Here is a 19667-nt window from a genome sequence, read left to right on the forward strand (position 1 = left end):
GGATATATGAGTGTCCCAGCCCAGTAACTTAGAATTTTTCAAACATGAGAAATTTATCTTTTGTGAAAGCAAACAAACCAAGCGTGAAGTCTATAAACGTGAATGTGAATGCAAAGATGGATAAAAAGTATTCATGTTAACTCAATGACTTATCTGGAAGAGAACATTTATCCTGTGGTGTGGAGGCTAGCATTAAGGAGTCAGCCCAGCTGCTTTCTTCACCTTACAATAAGCACATGTCACATTATCAGCTGTAACATTCCACTTCCATATCTTTGCACATACTATTCCCCTGTCCCCAGAAGTGCAGCCTCTGCGAACCTCCACTGTCTCCTTCTTTTGCATTTACTCTTGACACCACAGAATTAATGATTTACTCCAATTGTCTTATTCTCTGGTAGTCTATACTACATAATTTAATCATTTAGATAACTGAATAATCTGTGGACATCTGGCACATTCTGAAGAAGTCCAAAGGAACGTCAGAGGAAGAGAATAAAATGACTTTGCATGCACACACACATGTACACACAACTTTTCCATCTGAAATTTGGGAGTGATGGGAAACATATCACTTCCACTGATACCCACGCCAATATTACCAGGCAAAATATAAGGGATGCTACAATTATTTGAAGAACTAAATCACTCATTTCCTGCTTAACTGAATTATTGATCTTTCTCACCTCTCACCTCATCTAGATGTGTGGGTTGCTCTGCCTCATGGCGATTGAGATGGAAAACAAAGTCCCTTCATGTCACCAATATCTACATCTGTAACTAAATAAGCTAGACAGATATTTCTTTGAATATTGGAATTTTTAAAAGTAGAACATACATTTTAACTGTTTTGAAAACAGATGCTTCTATAAAGTAAAATGAGAAAATCTTTTATCCCTTATCTCCAAAGTCATTCCCCAACAGACTATATGCTTTTAGGGGGACGGAGTGTATGTGTGTGTAATATTGAAGGGACTTGCTATTCTAGGAACAGTCAGAGAATAACTATCTTTATCTCTCACCTTTTCTCTTCCAACCTGCTCTTCTTTCCCAGCTCTTAAGGAAAATATCTTAAACTCACAGCTTTATGATCATTTTCAGGCATTAAAGGAATATTTATTTTCTAGGTCTAGAAAATTCCAGGTTGATCTAAATCAAATGTTCTGTATCTTAATTCAAAAGTTCTCTGCTGTTTCTCAGCTCAAGACTGACACAGACTGGAGAATCTGAAGTGGGAAAATGGGTGTGGTCTGTTTTCTTCCCTTTGGGCCGTTTTCTTCTTTATTTTCTTCACTGTCATGATCATTTTTCTTTTCCCCCCTGTCTTTTAACCTGCTTTTGTTTCTATTTCATCCAGGATCAGATGACACAGGAAGGAAGGATGGAAGAACATATACATGACTTATTCAACACCGATTGTCACCTGAGGTCAGTAGCTGTATTCCTGCTGTTGCTATGATAAATTACTACACATTTTTTTTTTTTTTTTGCTTAAAATAGAGGAAATTACTTATCTTAGAGTTCTGGAAGTCAGACATTCAGAATTAATTTTATGGGACTGAAATTGGGATGTTAATAGGGCTACACTCGTTCTGGAGTCTCTCGTGGAAAATCTGTTTTCTTTTCCAGCCCCTAGAGGTGGCGTGCACCCCTGGTCTTGTGGCCCTTTCCTCCACCTTCAAAGCACATCACTCCAACCTTTGCTTCTATTGTCATATTTACTTATCTTATCCTGATACTCCCGTCTCTTTCTTATAAAGTCCCTTGTGATTATTCCAGGACAATCTAACCATTCAAGATTCTTAACTTAATCATATATTTGATTTCTCTTTTGTCATTTAAGGTCTGGGGATTATGACATAGACATTTTTCAGGGAGGAGGTCATTATTCTGCTTATCACAGCAGCATCCCTCAAAAATTTTTATTGATTCTTCAGTCAAGCACAGTAGTAATTGGTACTTCTGCAAGACCAAAGGACACTGTTCACATTCTCAAATTCTCTGGACCATCATAATCCTGTGGCAGCAGATTCCAAGTCACGTCACCCCTACCTGGCTTAATTTATGTGCAGGGAAAGCACTTGGCAATTTCCTAGAGAAGAAGTGGGAGGGTGTCCAACACTCTTTTGGCCCAGTTTTGGGCCAAAAAGTGAATACCTACTTATTGACCTTGCCCTCCTAAATGCTTCCTTGATTTTTTTCAACTCTGCACAGCTTGCAGCTGAGTATGAGCCAAAGTCCACAAGTTCTGTTACATTACCACTGAGTCAGTGTTGTGGTCTGTCACCTTGCTCTAGAGTGTTTGGGGCCTCAGCAGTCAGGGTCTTAGCATGGGACCTTTGGCAAAATCTCAAGATAAGGGGAAGATATAAATTAAATTTTCTGCTACATATAAATGTAAATTTAATTTTAATCATCTGAATAAGATATTAAATTTTACTTATAAGATTTGGGGCAAAAGTCTCTCCTCTCCCAAAGACAGTCTATCATTATTTGAAAGTGTATCCTAACTCTTTGTACCTAAAGAAATGTGCCGTTTTGTTTTGTGTGGTTTTTACTTTTTACTAATTACTTTACTAATTTTACTAATTACTTTTTATTTTTTATTTAATTTTATTAATTACTTTTTACTAATTTACTACTTTATTTAAAGTATCATATCACATTGTGTGATCTACCTCATTCTTTTAAACTATAATGCATTATTTCATTGACTATGCCACAATCTGTTTAGCCATTTTACCTAAGCCAATTCACTGAAAGGCATTTTGCCAACTAATCAATTTGTCAAATAAACATTTTGCAATATTTACTTTTTACATTTTAACTATTTATGTTGTAACAATGATTTTATTTCCTTCCTTTTAAAGGCTAAATAGTATTTCATTGTGTATAGATAGCACATTTTCTTTCTCCATTCATCTGTTGACAGATACAGGCTGATTCCGTAACTCAGGTAATTTGAACAATGCTTTAATGAACATGGCGGTGCAGATATCGCTTTACATAATGATTTTATGTCCTTTGAATGTACACCCAACTGTGGAATTGCTGGATCATACAATAATTCTTTATGCAGTTATAATTTGTCAATTTCCAATGAAATAAAATTTAATAATTTAAAAATTACTTATAGTACTTACACAAATTTGAGGATGTAAGATAATTTTGTCAGCTTTTGCAGATTTCTGCAAAATTTAAGTTGAGTTATTTAGAAATAAAAAATATTTCACTTTTCAGAAGGTGGTGATCATGTTCTAAATATATGCCCTTCTGGCTTCCCTTCTTTGTGCCCCTCACTCACCTGTAACCCTGGTATCACCATCCTGGGGTGATTCTTTCCTTCATTTTTGTCCTAGCAGCAAGTTTTCTCTGTGTTCTGATTCTTTCCACTGAAGCTTCAAGTTGCTAAAGCACAAATGGACATTCCTTAAAATTCTGTCAGGAAAATAAAAATAAAAAATGTGTCAACTATCCAAAACAAAATGTTTGTTTAAATTTTTCATGAATTTAAATTATTGTAAACTTTAAAAATATATTTTTTAATTTAAATTTGCCAAATTGATTTTTCTATGAATTGACTTTTGCAATTTGGCTATTTGGTGCATTAGCTTGTCATAATTGGCTTGAGTGAATTACCTTCAGCAATTGCCCACTTTCCCTGTTAAGAGAAGCCTAGTGTCTGTTTTTTATTTTCCAGTGGGCTTTTGGAAACAAAACATAATAATATTCTGCCTCATTTTCCTCCAAAATGGCTTTTGCACGCCGATAGGAGTATATATAAGGTATCAATTTCTCAAAACCTTTACATATGCTAGTTATTATAAAAATTATTGTTTTATTATTGTTGTTTTTGTTTCCCTGTATTAGGAAGATTAATAATACTTGCATTTCTAGTTTGTAACTCGTGTTGGGTGTGGAGCTTTTGGCAATTTTTTTCTTTTTGTGGGATTTGGGGGCTTAGTGTTAATTATTTTAAGGGTTTTTGTGTTGTTAAATTTGCTGATAATGTTATTTACCATATAGTAGTTTACTTGTGTCAATTAAAATATTTTACTTCAGAGATCTTGCTTCATTTTTGGAGCATAAGATGGCCTTCCCTGCCTTAAAATCATAAACATTTTTTATTGTATTCTGCCAATATTTTTCCTTAATGTTCAGTAAATGTGGAAGTTATAGTTTAGAAAGATATGAGATAGAGACTTCATTCAAACTTGATTTTTTAAATTATCTAAATTTATAAGATATTTTGGCATTTGATAGAGTAAGTCCCCATCTTTTTTCATTTCCAAAGTTGGTCTTGCTAAGCTGACATACTGATTATAGAATCAACTTGGCAAGTCCCATAAAAGATCTTCAGAACAACTTTGATTAAAATTGTAGTACATATATAGGTTGATTTGAAAACTAAATATGTACCATGTTTATTATTTATGAATATGGGCTAGATCTACATTTTCTTTATTGTATTTTTTAAAGTTTTCTCAACATATGTCTTGTCCATTTCTGTTTTAGTACATGCATAGATACTTTATTGATTTTTGTTGCTGATTTAAAGGGATTTTTCTTTTTTGCATTTTTATAATTAATTATTGATTTTTATAGGAGAATTTGGGGCTTTTATATATTTAATCTTATATCCTTCTATTTTGTGGTACTTTCTTAAATGGCCTTGAATTTATTGGAAATACTTCTACTCCTTCATAAGAATTTATTTTGCTTGCTGAAGGTTTTAGATATAATCACTAAATCAGGTATTATTTCTTTCTATTGCTTGTATGTCAAATACTTATATCAGGAACAAGATGTAAATTTTAAAAACACCTTTCTGGTATCTATTGAAATGACAGTGGTGCTTTTCTCTTGAATGTGCTACTGTGTCCAGTATAAAATGAATACTCTATCCAAGCTTTGGGTAATGTGTCCAATACTGCCTGATAGAAGGAGAAGGGTCATTACAACCCAAATCATATAAAATTGATCTTATTTTCACAAAGCTCCTAATGTTCTAAGGTATATTAATAATGTTTTGGTTGCAAATGGTAGATACCCAATTTCTACTCAAGAGAAAGAAAAATTTGGTAATAAAATGGGATTCTGCATAGGTTTCAAGAGGAGGATGCAACCTTAGAATGAAATAAAGGCCTACATTGATATTAGAAAACTCAAATTATTTTCCATTTTCCTTACTTCTCCTCTTTGTGAGTACCTGTTGTATTATTAATCTTTTATTGCAAAGTAACTTCTGTTTCTTAGATCTTGTAGCAGAAAATGGCTACCACATACAGCTCCCCAATTTATATGTGATAGTCCAGGCGCCCACATAATTTCCAAGAGCTAAAATTCCCAGAGAAGAGACCTTATGACTCTATTTGAGTAAGATGCTTGCCATTCGACCAGTCGTCTATGGCCAGAGAAAAGGGCACAAATTAGTATCACCACAGCTACTGTGGCAACATGCAGGTGGAAATAAAAGGGGGAACTTACCAGACAATCCTTCTGGGCCCACGATTCAAAACCTGTCCATTACACAGGAAAGACAGACACCTTTTCTTGTGTGCTGTGTTCTGTGATAAGATAAATGTGGAGTCATTAGAAATATCCAGTGCAGAGAGAAGAAGAGGGCTTATTTTTGTTTAGGGAAAAGTGCACACCTCCCAGTTGAAGTAATATTTCCCCTAAGCCTTTGAGAGTAAGTAGCCATGCAGATGTCCTAGCTGGTGATCAGCCTGGATTTTCACAGTAGAACTTCTCATTTCATTCAAGTGAAATTTGTTTTTCAAGTGAAATTAGAAAACTTTGTTCTGATAAAGCTCTAGAATTAATTTTTCTCTAATGCAGTAATTCTTAAACAAACTTTAATGTGTATATAATATTTTGGGGTAGTCTTCCTAAAATGCAGATTCTGTTTTTAGAGGTCTACAGTGGGAATTTCGCATGTCTGCAAGCTACTAAGTGCTTCTGTTAGTGCAGATGCACAGACTACACTTTGTGTTACAAGTTCTCGTGTATTTTAAGGAAAGATTTACATTTTGGAAATTAACATGAGGCTTCATGCCTTAAATCACAAGGAATATTCACCATGTAATGAGTATTGGGTGAATGAATCAAGTGATAACAGAATGAAGCATAATCAGAATTTGGATTTTTTAAAGTAAAATGTCAAGTATCTTAAAGAGACAAAATTGAATAATTGCAGTTGATGCTATGGCATATAAACTAGCTTTTCTTTAACATCTGGGGGACCCACTGTAAATAAAGTAATTTTTTTATACCGTGTTGTTTTTATGTCTGATTTATGGCCGTTTGGTACTTTGCAGTTATCTTCAGTGTCCTTTAGCCATCTTCTGAGGCAAAATATATAATCCTCTGGAGTTCATACAAACACCCACTGCAATTCCCCTGTAATTTCTTAGCTGAATTACTGAGCATGGGAAGCTAATTTACACACACACACACACACACACACACTTGCATTCAAAGGTCAATGTTAAACAAATTAAGTAACAAAATCATAGTATCTTCCCGTTACATACTGTGAAGTTCTCTTTGTAAAATAAGACTTGTAATAGGGTAATATTTTTAAAGTGTTTTAAACCAATAAATCAAAACCAATTTATAGTTTAAGCCTGATGCAGTAAGTTTATTTTTTAGAAAATAGACTCCAAGCTAAAGATTGGCATGCAAGTTTTTTACTGGAAAATACTCCTGGTGGGGCAGGAGAAGGACACCCACAAAGAAGCGAAAGAAGGAGAGTTGGGCAAAGAGAGAAGATGAACTGTGCTACAGTTACAAAAGCGACTTTAGCAGAGCCTCAGTGGTAGCTCTGAACCTGGCCGGTCAGAGATGTTCTGGATTGAAAAAAAATAGTAAACTATTGTTTCCTGCTCCTTGTCTGAAAGCAATTGTCTGGGAAGGATATAGCTGTGACATCAACTGCCAGTACTCCCAGAGATTGGGGTAGTGAGTGTCTCCATCCTGAATTAAGATATGAGCCAGACACCACAGCATCCATCGCAGAATGCCTCTTGCACCTTACATGTTCATCATCTCTCTTCTGCCCAGTCAAGATACTCTTCTCCCATGCAAGTACTAACTAGGCCCATCCCTGCTTAGCTTCTGAGATCAAATGAGATTTGGTGTGTTCAGGGTGCTATGGCTGTGGGAGATTCTCATCTCTATTAGCACCTCTGCTGGCCTAGGTTACTTACATGATGGGTAATCCACGCCCTTGTTCCTGAGGGCTGTGAGTCCTGGTACTTTGTCTTTCTCAGGCTGTGACTGCTGCATTGGTTAATTAATATCTAAATTGGCCAGGACAATACCAAGTGATGCCACAGTAGCTTGACTGCATACTATGAACTTTTCATCCTACCCCCGTTTTATCACAGCAGCCTTGCTTCCTCCTGATGGTTAGTGTTATTTGCTTTGGCCAGAATAATTAGTCCACTCCCTGCTAGCTTCTTGTTGACCAAATGGCAACTAAAGCTTAAAGTTTGGTGAGATTCTTGCTGTGTCCCCTGGTAGAAATATTCTTTCCCTGGTATTCTGTATGCATATAAACATTAGAGCTCAGAACTGTGGTGATGGAAAGCACATTTGTGTCCACATGGGTCATTGCAAGTAAAACTAAGAGGGAATATTCCAACTTCTACACTTTGTTTCCTAATATATAAAATAGGATGAATGTAGCCAAGAGTCAGATGCCCAGGGTTGCTTGTCTTTTGCTGTAAACTGTCTTCTCTGTGTGATATGATATTAGATAGGATTCTATACTAATGACTCAAGTACTCTATAACCTCTGTGTGATATATTAGATAGGATTCTATACTAATGACTCAAATACTCTATTAGCCCTGGAATAGTGGTTTGACTTGAATCAAAACACATTACCATTATGAAGTTGTCTTCCCTGTAGACAGGAAAGATACATTCATAACACTAATATATTTTCATTCAAGTCAAACTGAAATGCTGCCCCCTCCAGAGTGGAAGTGGTTTAATGAGACCAATTTGCCACAAAATAGCTCGAGTCTTCTTGGGAAACAATGCTGAATTATGGCCTCAGCTTTGATCTCTGTTGCTGGCATGTTGGAAACTTGGTAGCAAAAGTAGTTAAATTAGGATTGGTGAGTGAAAACCCATTATGTTGGGCCATTTCCTGCTACTATGACTCTTCTGGTCACAAGTCCATCATGCCAGCAATTGAATGGCTGATATCAGAGGCAGGCTAAGAACTAATAGCCAAATCACTTTCTATGTGATTGTTGAGTTCTTCTTACATAGACAATGCAATGTAGGAGGCCCTAGTATATAATACACGAGCTTCACATTCCATTCTTATCAGTTCATTCACAGCTTATTACCCAGAGCTTGTTGTCTCTAATCTTTCAAACGTTCTCTTTCCAGGCCCGTAAACAATCAACCAAGCCCTTACATATTTCCCATGAGATGTTTTAAATTCTAAACTCAGGCCACTTTTCTAATAAAGTGGATGACCACATACAACTTGTAACCTCTATTCATTGCGATAATTTTCCCTCCTCACCGTCTTTCAGCACTAACCCTGCAATAGTAGTAGCAGTCCACTTAGGGCTTCAGTTTGTATACCAAACTGACCTATTCGTAAACCTCGTACAGCATTTCTCCTTTTCTGCCAGCAGGTCTAGAGGGAAACACAAAACCACAGTTGTGAGCTGAGGAAGATGCACTAGTGTAACAATGGTAGATGACATGACAGTCTGTTTTCTTGTGCCCAAGTATTCAAGTAAAATATGTCTTCAACTCAGTGCAGATACATTAAAATAGCCCAAGTTCTATACTAATGAATATTTCAATCTACAAATTACATAGCATTAATATCCAAAAATAACTTAATTTATAATTAATGACTTAAATGCATCACTCTCTTTTAATGAAAAGGAATATATTATTGCACGTTAGCTCCAATTTACAGGGAAAATGCAGTGAAGAAGATTTCTCTCAATTGCTTTTAAAATAATAAAGAGAATTTATAAATAATTATGAGTTAAATGTAGCAGCAGCAAGTTTTGAAAACATAACTTTTACTAATGTGAATTTTCCTGATGTTCTTTTCATTGGAATTTAATTTTAGGACAAATTGAAGCTTTCAAATAGCACCATCTGGTCATCTATTAGACGGTGACATACAATACAGCAGTTGCAAAATGAAAAGGAAGTGAAGCAATGTTAACAAGTAAAGGCAAAATTGTTTTAATTTCCCAAGATGTCTGAATTGATAGAAGACTGATTTAGTGACTGTACAAGTAGGAGCATCATATTCTATACCAGAGCCATAATAAACCTTAAATTCATGTTTCAGCGGCAGAAGTGAAAGGTGTACTATATAGTAATTCTGAGTGCCTAAGAATACAGCAGAGTCCGACAGCGTACCAGGAGTTGTTTTACACTATGAACACTGTGTTTTTAATGTATAGGTAAGCCATAACCAAACTGATAAGCCATTTGTTAAATTATTTACAGTCTACACGTCTGGGTGGGGAATGGGTAGAGGTGATGGCAACCAGTAATTTTGGTAACTTTTACCTAAAATCTTTTTGTTTACATATCTATGAGTTGACAGTGGGAGCACAAGAGACAATACAACTTGGCTGAAAAAAATGCCATATAAGGTATAATAATAGTTTGTGGAACAAGTCTGCTCACTGAAGCATAAGTGGGTCGGTAATTGCTCCTGGCTATATAATGAAAATTTTTGCAATGAATTAACTGAACCCTTTCCAAATAGTATCTTTTAAAAATGTTCTTACAGAAAACCTCAAAATACACAAATGTAGCAACAGAAGTAGAGTGAAGTTCTATTTCTCCACTCTCCAGTGTCAGCAGTTATCAACTTTTGAGCCATCTGGTTTTATCTGTACACAACTCACTTCCTCATACCCCTGATTATTTTAAAGCAAATTGAAAGTATTACACCTTTTCATGAATAAATATTTCAGTGTAAATCTCTAAAACATAATGCCTCTTTTTCTACACATAGCACCACCAACATAACACCTGAAAATTAACAGTAAGTCCACATTATCATCAAATATCCAGGGTTTACATTTCGTAACTTTTATAACTTTTGTTTGTCTGCCATTTGCAATCCTAGAAAGATCTGTGGATTACACTTAGTTAATATATCTCATACGTTTCTTTTACTAGAGTTTCACCTTCCATTATATTATTTTTCTGGCAATCTTTTATGGAAGAAATACTGTAGTTAGCCCCAGATTTTGCTCATTACATTACTGTGGTGCTACTTAACACATTCTTCTGCCTCCCATATTTTCTGTAGTTACTATGGAGGCAGGATAAGATTTAGTTTTTTGTGTGTTTTGTTTTGCAAGGCTATTTCATAGTTGGTCATGGTCATTCCCATTAGAAGGGATATATTGCCTGCTTTACTCTGTTTTTGTGCTATTATCAGTCATTAATGATAATTTCCTGGGTCCACTAATTAATTAGAGATTGCAAAATGATGATATAATTCTAACATTTCTTAATTTTTATTTGGATACTTCTATAAGAAGAAACTTTCTTTTACCAACTCTTTGGTTAACTGGAGTGCAAATAGCATAGAAAACACAGTGAATGGTGTTTTCTCTCTGTTTATTGGTTTTAAAATAATGAGTCAATTTCTTCTCATCATTCAAAGATGAGGATTTTTTACAATAAAGGTTTTATTATGCATGCATAGATTTAAACATGCGTGATGTTTTTTTTTAACACATTGCAGTATTCTTTATGTTGACAATCAATGACCCCATTTTTGACCATTGGGAAAAACTTTGGCTTCTGTGCCATTTTAGCATGACACCAGTAGCCTTTGATAGACACATTTCTTGGTAGCCTAACAGTATACTCCAGGCTCATGTAGTATCTTTCCTGCTTTGACTATTTTTTAAATAATTTTAAAAATTATTTTAAGTTTCTTTGTGTGAAAATGTATTTAGAGACCATAGCCTGAGTGACAGAAGTGCTCATTGCTATGGGGTTCATTATTATTCCCTGGCCTCTGAAGCGAAGACACCTAGAGTATGTATACCATGTTATTTATAAAGTACATAAGTTCATGAGTTTATACTGATACTTATAATTCAAATTCAAGTTAACAGAGTTTTATTAAACTTCATTGATCTTACATCTGTATCTCTTTTTCTCCAGGGCAAATATTCTACAGTTTTGTGACACCAAAATTTACTAACTTGCTTTATCTTCTAAACTGCATACAAAAGAGTCTCAGAATAACACTCGCCCTATCATCATTAATATGCTTATGAAGAATTCAATTCTTAATTTTTTTCCTTTATATATTTCCCACAAGAGATGTGTAGTCCAGAACTACATTTTATTATCCTTAGATTAGTTCCACTCTGCATAGAAATGAAACTAACTCTATACATTTTTAGGCTAAACTGTTCCATTATACTTTCAATTTTGGAAGACATTTTTAACAATGTTGTTTTATACTTTTGTAATTTTCATAGTTCCAAATTAAGATCTACCAGAGTATATCCAAAGAAGTCTAGATCCATTCAAATGGTGTTCCCTCCAGCTTATTTATACCTTTAAACTATTAGTAACTTTTTGATAAAAAAGGTTTATCTTTTCGAATTTTAAAATATAACTATGTATTTTATACAAAGTGCTATTTATATATCCTATACTAATTTTTACACACGTACAATGCCTTTATGTACTATCCTTAATCCCTCACTCTCGCCTTTCCTTTGATTTTATTTATTGATACTTTGTGCCATGAGAAATATTTAAATTAGGTGCTAACTTTTTTATTTCCTTTGACACCCTCTTATCATTATCTGATTTACAGTAATATCTAATTTCTCCAAAATAATATCTGAAAGTCAGTTATTGAGCATCTTATTTTTCACATAATTTCCTCATTCTCCCTCAGTGGTTAATAATTGTACAATGTACATGGTGAGAATGTATAGCCATTCTATACAACAGTGATTTTCTTATAATCCATTATTTTATTTTGATATACAGGTAAATATATTCCATATCAACACTGGTTCATTTGTTGATGGCTCTTCAATCATTTAGGTTACCTAAACTCATTATTAGATGACTCATGAATAGTAACAATGTTGTAGAAAATACCTATAGAAGATGGCACGTTCTAAAAGGTTGCTTGTGGCCTCCATATTTGAAGTATTTGGGGTTGAATATATAATCCCCAGTTCACATTTTTCTTTTCTTGAGTATCTTAAATAATGTCCTACTTTTGTCTAACGTAGCATGTTGCTTTGAAAAGGTCTGATGACAATTTGTACTTTTTTTTTTTTTTGCAATTTGTCTTTTGTCTGGATGTCCAAAATATTTTCTTTCTTTAAGTCCAATATATTTAAGAAAATATATCTCTATGAAGAAGACCCGCAAACTCTGAGCAGATCTGCAGAAAGAGAGGATTGAGAATACACAGAGGGAGGATGAAGATGCTGGGCTGAAGGGGGAGGAATCTGGGAACCCTGCATGGGGCTGCCAAGCACCAAGGCTTGTTTGCAGCCCCCAGTGGCTCCTGGTGAAGGGATGAGCTGAATAGGTGAGGAGTGGCCCACTCTCATCAGAGACCTCTGGAATCCTGGCTGAAGGGGACCCCATGATCCCACTGACATCTGAGCTGGCAGGGAAAGCTGCTTGGAGAAGTGGCAGGGACAGGACTCCAGCCTGTGAGGAGCCTAGAAGATTTGGTGTGGGAATAGCAGCAGTGGAGCACAGGCAGGGATGCCCATCCCAAGGTGTGTCACACTCCTCTAGGTGTCTTTGGCCTTTGTTGACTGTCTTACCAGGTCAGAGCAGGGCTGTCTTGCTCATGGGACAGGGTCTATCTGATCTCAGCACCACCATATCTGCTGGCCTCTTCTGGGTCCCCTCCCTGGCCATACCTGTTTGCAGTGCAGCCTTGGATCCTCAGCCAGGGTGCTTTCCAGAATCTGCCACTATAGCTTCTTAGCTGGTAGACTCCACTTATCAGATAACTTCAGCAGACGGGCCCCCACTGACATGCACTCCCCAGCAGCCTCCCCCCAATACTTAGCCAGCACACACTCACCCGTGGTGCATGTGTGGATAGACTCCTGCTTCACTGTCACCAGTACATGTGTGTACCTCACCACCACAGCCCTGCCTTCAGCAATGTACCCACTTGCATAGACTCTCTGGCCACCAGCTGCCATTGCCAGTGCATGTAAGTGCAGACCCTGCTGCCATCACCCAACAAAGTACTTTTGCTGGTACCTCCCCCACCCTTGGTGTGTTGTTTCCAGAAGACTGGGAGCACCTTGACTCCTCCAGTGCAGCAGGTGGCTAACCTCAAAGGACCAGAGAACAAAGTCGTGGGCCTGATCCCAACCCCCCGGGTTAGAACATATAGCCCAGGAGTGCTGACCTGAGCCCGGGACCCCTGAAATTGTCCAGAAACGAAGCCAGTTGACTGACTTAAACCACAAACCCTCAAGGACATCATGAATATAAAAGCAAAAAGTCCCATCAAAAGGACATTAACTTCAAATATTAAAGGAAAATCAGCCTACACACATAATAAAGAACCACTGCAAGAACTCTGGCAACTCAAAAGCCAGGATGTCTTCTTATCTCCAGAAAGCTACACTAGCTCCCCAGGAATGGTCCTTAGCCAGGTGAAATGGCTGAAATTACGTACTTGAAATTCAGAATCTGGATGGCAACGAAGATCATTAAAATTCAGGACAAAGTTGAAACCACTCAAAGGAATCTAGAGAATCCAGTAAAATGACACAAGAGATGAAACTCAAAATAGCTATTTTAAGAAAGAAGCAAAGTAACCTAATAGAGATTGAAAGCTCACTATAAGAATTACAAATGGAAGCATTTACAGCAGAATTGACCAATCTGAGGAAAGAATCTCAAAGCTCAAAGACCAGTTTTTCAAATCAACTTAATCAGACAAAAATAAATAAAAAAGAATTGAACAAAACTTCTGAAAATTATGGGATTTTATTAAGAGAGCAAACCTATGACTTATTGGTGTCCCTGAAAGAGGGGGAAAGAGAGCAAGCAACTTGGAAAACTTTTTGAAGATATTGACCAATAAAATTTCCCTAATCTCACTAGAGAGAAGGTTGCTTCTTCTTTTTTTTTTTTTTTTTTTTTCTATTTCCTCTGGGTGTTGAAGGTTGTTTCAACATTCAAATTTAGGAAATTCAGAAAACTCCACAAGTTACTATATAAGATGACTATGTCCAAGACACATAATCATGAGACTCTTTATGGTCAATGCAAAAGTACAAAACATAAATGGCAGCTAGAGAGAAAGGGTGGGTCACCTACAAAGGAACTCCATCAGGCTAACAGTGGACCTTTCAGCAGAAACTGTACCAACCAGAAGAAATTGAAGGCCTATATTTAGCATTATTAAAGAAAATAAACTCTAAACAAGAATTTCATATCCATTCAAACCAAGTTTCGTAAGTGAAAATGAATTCATTACTATCATACCTGCCTTATAAGAGGTCCTTAAGCAAGTTGAAAACATGGAAATGAAAGATTGTTACCAGCCAGCCACCACAAAAGCACACTTAAGTACATAGACCATTTACACTACAAAGCAACTACATAATCAAGTCTACATAACAACACAATGACAGGACCAAATATGCGCATATCCATATTAACCTTGAATGTAAATAGGCTAAACACCTCACTTAGAAGACACAGAATAGCAAGTTGGATGAAGAAGCAAGAACCAAGTTATACTATCTTCAAGAGACTCATCTCACATGCAATGACACTGATAGGATCAAAGTAAAGAGGTGGAGAAAAATCTACCAAGCAAATGTAAAACAAACAAACAAACGAAAAGGACGAGTTACTATTTTAATTTCAGACAAAACAAACTTTAAACCAACAATGATCATGAAGGGCAAGAAAGGGCACCACGTGGTAATAAAATGTTCAATTCAACAGGAAGACTTAACTATCTTAATTGTATATGACCTTAACACTAGAGCACCCAGATTCATAAAACAAGTTCTTAGAGACCTATGAAGGGACTTAGATAAGCACAGAACAGTAATAGGAAACTTCAACACCCCACTGACAGCATTAGACAGATCACTGAGAGAAAACTAACAAAGATGTTCAGGATCTAATTCGACATTTGACTAAATTGACCTAGCAGACATCTAAAGAACACTCCAATGAACTGTAAAAGAACATACAATTTTCTCAACAGCATGTGGCACACACATTAAAATTGATCACACACTTGGCCATAAAGCAATTCTCAAAAAATTAAAAAAATCCAAAATCATACCAACCACACTCACAGACCACAGCACAATAAAACTAGTAGTCAATACTAAGAAGATCTCTCAAAAACATACAATTACCTGAAAATTAACCTGCTCCTGAATGACTTTTAGGTAAATAGTAAAATTAAGGTAGAAACTAAGAAATTCTTTGTAATTTATTAGAACAAAGATACAACATACCAGAGTCTTTGGGGCACAGCTAAAGCAGTAAGAGGAAAGTTTATAATGTTAAATGCTCACATCAGAAAGTTAGAAAGATCTCAAATTTACAACCTAAAATCACACCCAGAGGAAATAGAAAAAAAAAAAAAAATAGAAGAAGAAAAAAAATAAACCCAGCCCTAGAAGTAGCAGAAGAAAATAACCAAAATCAGCTGAATTTAATCAAATTGAGACACAAAAAACCACCCAAACGATCAACAAAACCAAAAGACTGTCTTTTGAAGGAATAAATAAGATTAATAGACTGCTAGCTAAAGTAACAAAGAAAAAAAAAAGAGAGGAGATCCAAATAAACGCAGTCAGAAATGACAAAAAAAAAAAAAACATTACTACCAACCCCTTAGAAATACAGAAAATCCCTCAGAGACTATAGAAAATCCCTGAGACTATTATGTACACCTCTATGTACCCAAAGTAGAAAACCTACAAGAAATTGATAAGTTTCTAGAAACATACAACCTCCTAAGAGTTAACCAGGAAGAAAATGAAACCTTAAAGAGACTAATAATGAGTATGGAAATCAAATCAATAAAAATCCCACCAACCAGAAAAAGCCCTGGGACCAGATAGATTAACAGCCAAATTCTATCAGATGTATAAAGAAGAACTGGTTCCAATTTTACTGAAAATATTTCAAAAAATTGAGGAGAGACTCCTCTTTAACTCACTATATGAGGCCAAGATCATTCTGATACCAAAACCTGAAGGACACAACAAAGAAACAAAGCTTCAGGTCAATATCCCTGCTGATCACAGATGCAAACATTCTCAACAAAATACTAGCAAGTGAAACCCAGTAGCACATCAGAAAGCTAATCCACCATGTTGAAGTAGGCTTTATTCCTGGGATGAAAGGTTGGTTCAATATACTCAAATATATAATTGTTATTCATTACATAAAGAGAACTAAAAACAAAAAACACATGATGATCTCAATAGACACAGAAAAAGCTTTTAATAAAATTCAGCATCCCTTCGTGTTAAAAATCCTCAACAAACTAGGCATCAAAGGGACATATCTGAAAATAATAAGAGCCATCTATGACAAACTCATAGCCAACATCATTCCCCTTGAGAGCCCAAATAAGACAGGATGCCCACTATTGCAACACCTATTCAACACAGTATAATACAATAGTTCTAACAAGAGCAATCAAGTAAGAGAAAGAAATAAAAGGCATCCAAAAAGGAAGAGAGAAAGTAAAACTCTCTCTCTTCATAGACCATAGGATTTTATATCTAGAAAATCCCATAGTCTCTCTCTCTCTGAAAGAGTCCTATATCTGATAAACAACTTAAAGCTTCAAAATAGAAAATAAATGGAAAAAAATCAGTACCATTTCTACACACCAATAATGTCCAAGCTGAGAGCCAAATCAAGGAGCATTCCCATTCACAGTAGCTACCTAAAAAGGAAAATACTTAGAAATAAAGCTAACTAAGGAGCTGAAAGATCTGTACAAGGAGAACTACAAAATGCTGCTAAAAGAAATCAGAGACAAAACCAACATATGGAAAAACATTCCATGCTCATGGATAGGAAGAATCAAAATTGTTAAAATGGCCATAGTACCCAAAGCAATTTACAGATTCAATGCTACTTCTATCAAACTACCAAAATCATTTTCACATAATTATAAAAAAAGTATTCTAAAATTCACATGGAACTAAAAGAAGAGACTGAATAGCCAACACAATCCTAAGCAAGAAGAACAAAGCCAGATGCATCACACTACCTGACTTCAAACCATACAGACTACAGTAACCAAAACAGTATGGTATCGGTACAAAAACAAATGCATAGACCAATTGAACAATTTAGAGAACCCAGAAATAAAGCTGCACACCTACAATCATTTGATCTTTGACACAGCTGACAAAAATAAGCAATGGGGAAAGGACTCTCTGTTCAATAAATGGTGCTGGGATAACTGGCTAGTGGTATGCAGAAAAATGAAACTGTACCCCTACCTTTCACCATATACAAAAATAGACTCCAGATGGATTAAAGATTTAAATGTAAAGCCTAAAACTGTAAAACCCTAGAAGAAAACCTAGGAAATACCATCTGGACGTAGACCCTGGAAAAAATTTCATGATAAAGACGCCAAAGAGAATTGCAACAAAACCAAAAACAGACAAAAAAGGGCTTAATGAAACTAAAGAGCTTCTGCACAGCAAAATAAACTATCATCAGAGTAAACAAACAACCTGAAAAATGAGAGAAAAATATTTGCAAACCGCATTCAACAAAGGTCTAACATCCAGAATCTATAAGAAATTTAAACAAATCAACAAGCAAAAAAACAAAACAAAACAAAATTTTAAAAAATGGGCGGCCAGGCACAGTGGCTCACACCTGTAATCCCAGCACTTTGAGAGGCCGAGGCGGGTGGATCACCTGAAGTCAGGAGTTCGAGACCAGCCTGGCCAACATGGTGAAACTCATTCTCTACTAAAAATACAAAAATTTGCTGGGCATGGTAGCACGTGCCTGTAGTCTCAGCTACTCCGGAGGCTGAGGCAACAGAATCGCTTGAACCCAGGAGGCGGAGGTTGCAGTGAGCCGAGATTGTACCACTGCAGTCCAGCCTGGGTGACAGAGCGAGACTCTGTCTCAAAAAAAAAAAAAAAAAAAAAAAAAATAGGCAAAGGACATGAACAAACCCTTCTCAAAAGAAAACAAACACATAGCCAAGAAGCATATGAAGAATTGTTCAACATCACTAATCATTAGAGAGATGCAAACCAAAACCACAATGAATTACTATTCCTCACCAGTCAGGATGGCTATTATTAAAAAGTCAAAAAATAACAGAACTTTGTCACTTCTCTTTTTTATTTTCTGTTTTTCTTATTTATTTATTTATTTATTTATTTGTTTGTTTGTTTTTTGAGATGGAGTCTCACTCTTGTCACCCAGGCTGGAGTGCAGTGAGGCGATCAAGGCTCACGGCAACCTCCACCTCCCGGGTTCAAGAGATTCTCCTGTGTCAGCCTCCCGAGTGGCTGGGAATACAGGTGCCCACCACTATGCCCGGCTAATTTTTGTATTTGTAGTAGACACGGGATTTCACCATGTTGGCCAGGCTGGTCTCCAACACCTGACCTCAGGTGACCCGCCCGCCTCGGCCTCCCAAAGTGCTGGGATTACAGGTGTGAGCCACTGAACCCGGCCCATTTTCTGTTTTTCTAATAATCAAATTTTTAACTTTAAAATTTCTAATCCATAATGTTTTTTCATAACTCTTACTCTTTTAATTTCTTCATTTCATTCTGAAACATTCGTTTACAGTTTTTCTGCAAGATGTCATTCAATCTCACTTTCCCTTTTCTTTTAAAATAGTTTGTGTGGAATTTAACCAAGGTACTTTTCTGCCATTATTTTTTAAGTAAAATTAGTTTTCTTATGCTTTTAGGAGGGAGAGACATTCTCAAATAATTTTCTAGTTTTGTAGCTCTGTAACTCTATTAACCTTACTGAAGTAATAAAAAATGTCTGTGTACTTTGTGAGTTCTTTCTCCTCACTTTCCCTCTCCCAACTTTATCTTGATATTCTCTTTCTTTGCTTCTATTATCTCTGTTCTATTGAATTTTTCTTCTCCCAACATTTTCTCTACACATGTGCTTTTTGCTAGGAAAGAGCTTTTGTGTGTTCAAGAGTTCTCAGGGTGCAAACTACTTCCAGGTGTTTTAGACTTTCTGATGATTCCGTGAAGTCTGAAGTCATCTGAAAATTGAAGTCTGTATCCCCCTACCAGTTATACTGTTCATCTCACAATGACCTAACACCCATTTCACTATGTTCCTGATGACCACTTTGGGGTTTTCCTTTTCTCAGAGCCTCCACTTCCTCCATACAGATTTCAAATGAATCTAGTAGATGTTGGTATTTTTTGCTTAGATTTTGGTAACACTTCTTTTTGTTGTAGTCATTTTTTCTGAGGTTTGGTCTTTACCATCCTAATTGCTCAGTGTGTTTTATGTGGAAATTTAGGGAGATGAAAACACTACTCCTGGCACCAACATATCCCCAAAATGCAGCAGAAATATAGTAATTATTACTAACTTTTCAAAATCACATAGTAAATTCCCAGGATATA

At 36.0% G+C, this 19667-nt stretch overlaps 1 long non-coding RNA gene across 1 annotated transcript in view; it reads right to left on the reverse strand.

Annotated features, from left to right (window-relative positions):
- The window catches only part of LOC129523641 (uncharacterized), a 46537-nt gene extending 37872 nt beyond the window's left edge, over positions 1-8665 (reverse strand). The window contains exons 1-3 of the long non-coding RNA XR_008667199.2: positions 8566-8665; positions 5488-5567; positions 3305-3438 (exon numbers count right to left, since the gene is read on the reverse strand). This is a non-coding gene — a long non-coding RNA (uncharacterized lncRNA). The remainder of the gene's footprint in view (positions 1-3304; positions 3439-5487; positions 5568-8565) is intronic.
- Positions 8666-19667: the final 11002 nt, after the last annotated feature.

The sequence above is a fragment of the Gorilla gorilla genome, chromosome 6 (genome assembly GCF_029281585.2).
Source record: "Gorilla gorilla gorilla isolate KB3781 chromosome 6, NHGRI_mGorGor1-v2.1_pri, whole genome shotgun sequence".
In the NCBI taxonomy this organism is placed as follows: Eukaryota; Metazoa; Chordata; class Mammalia; order Primates; family Hominidae; genus Gorilla; species Gorilla gorilla.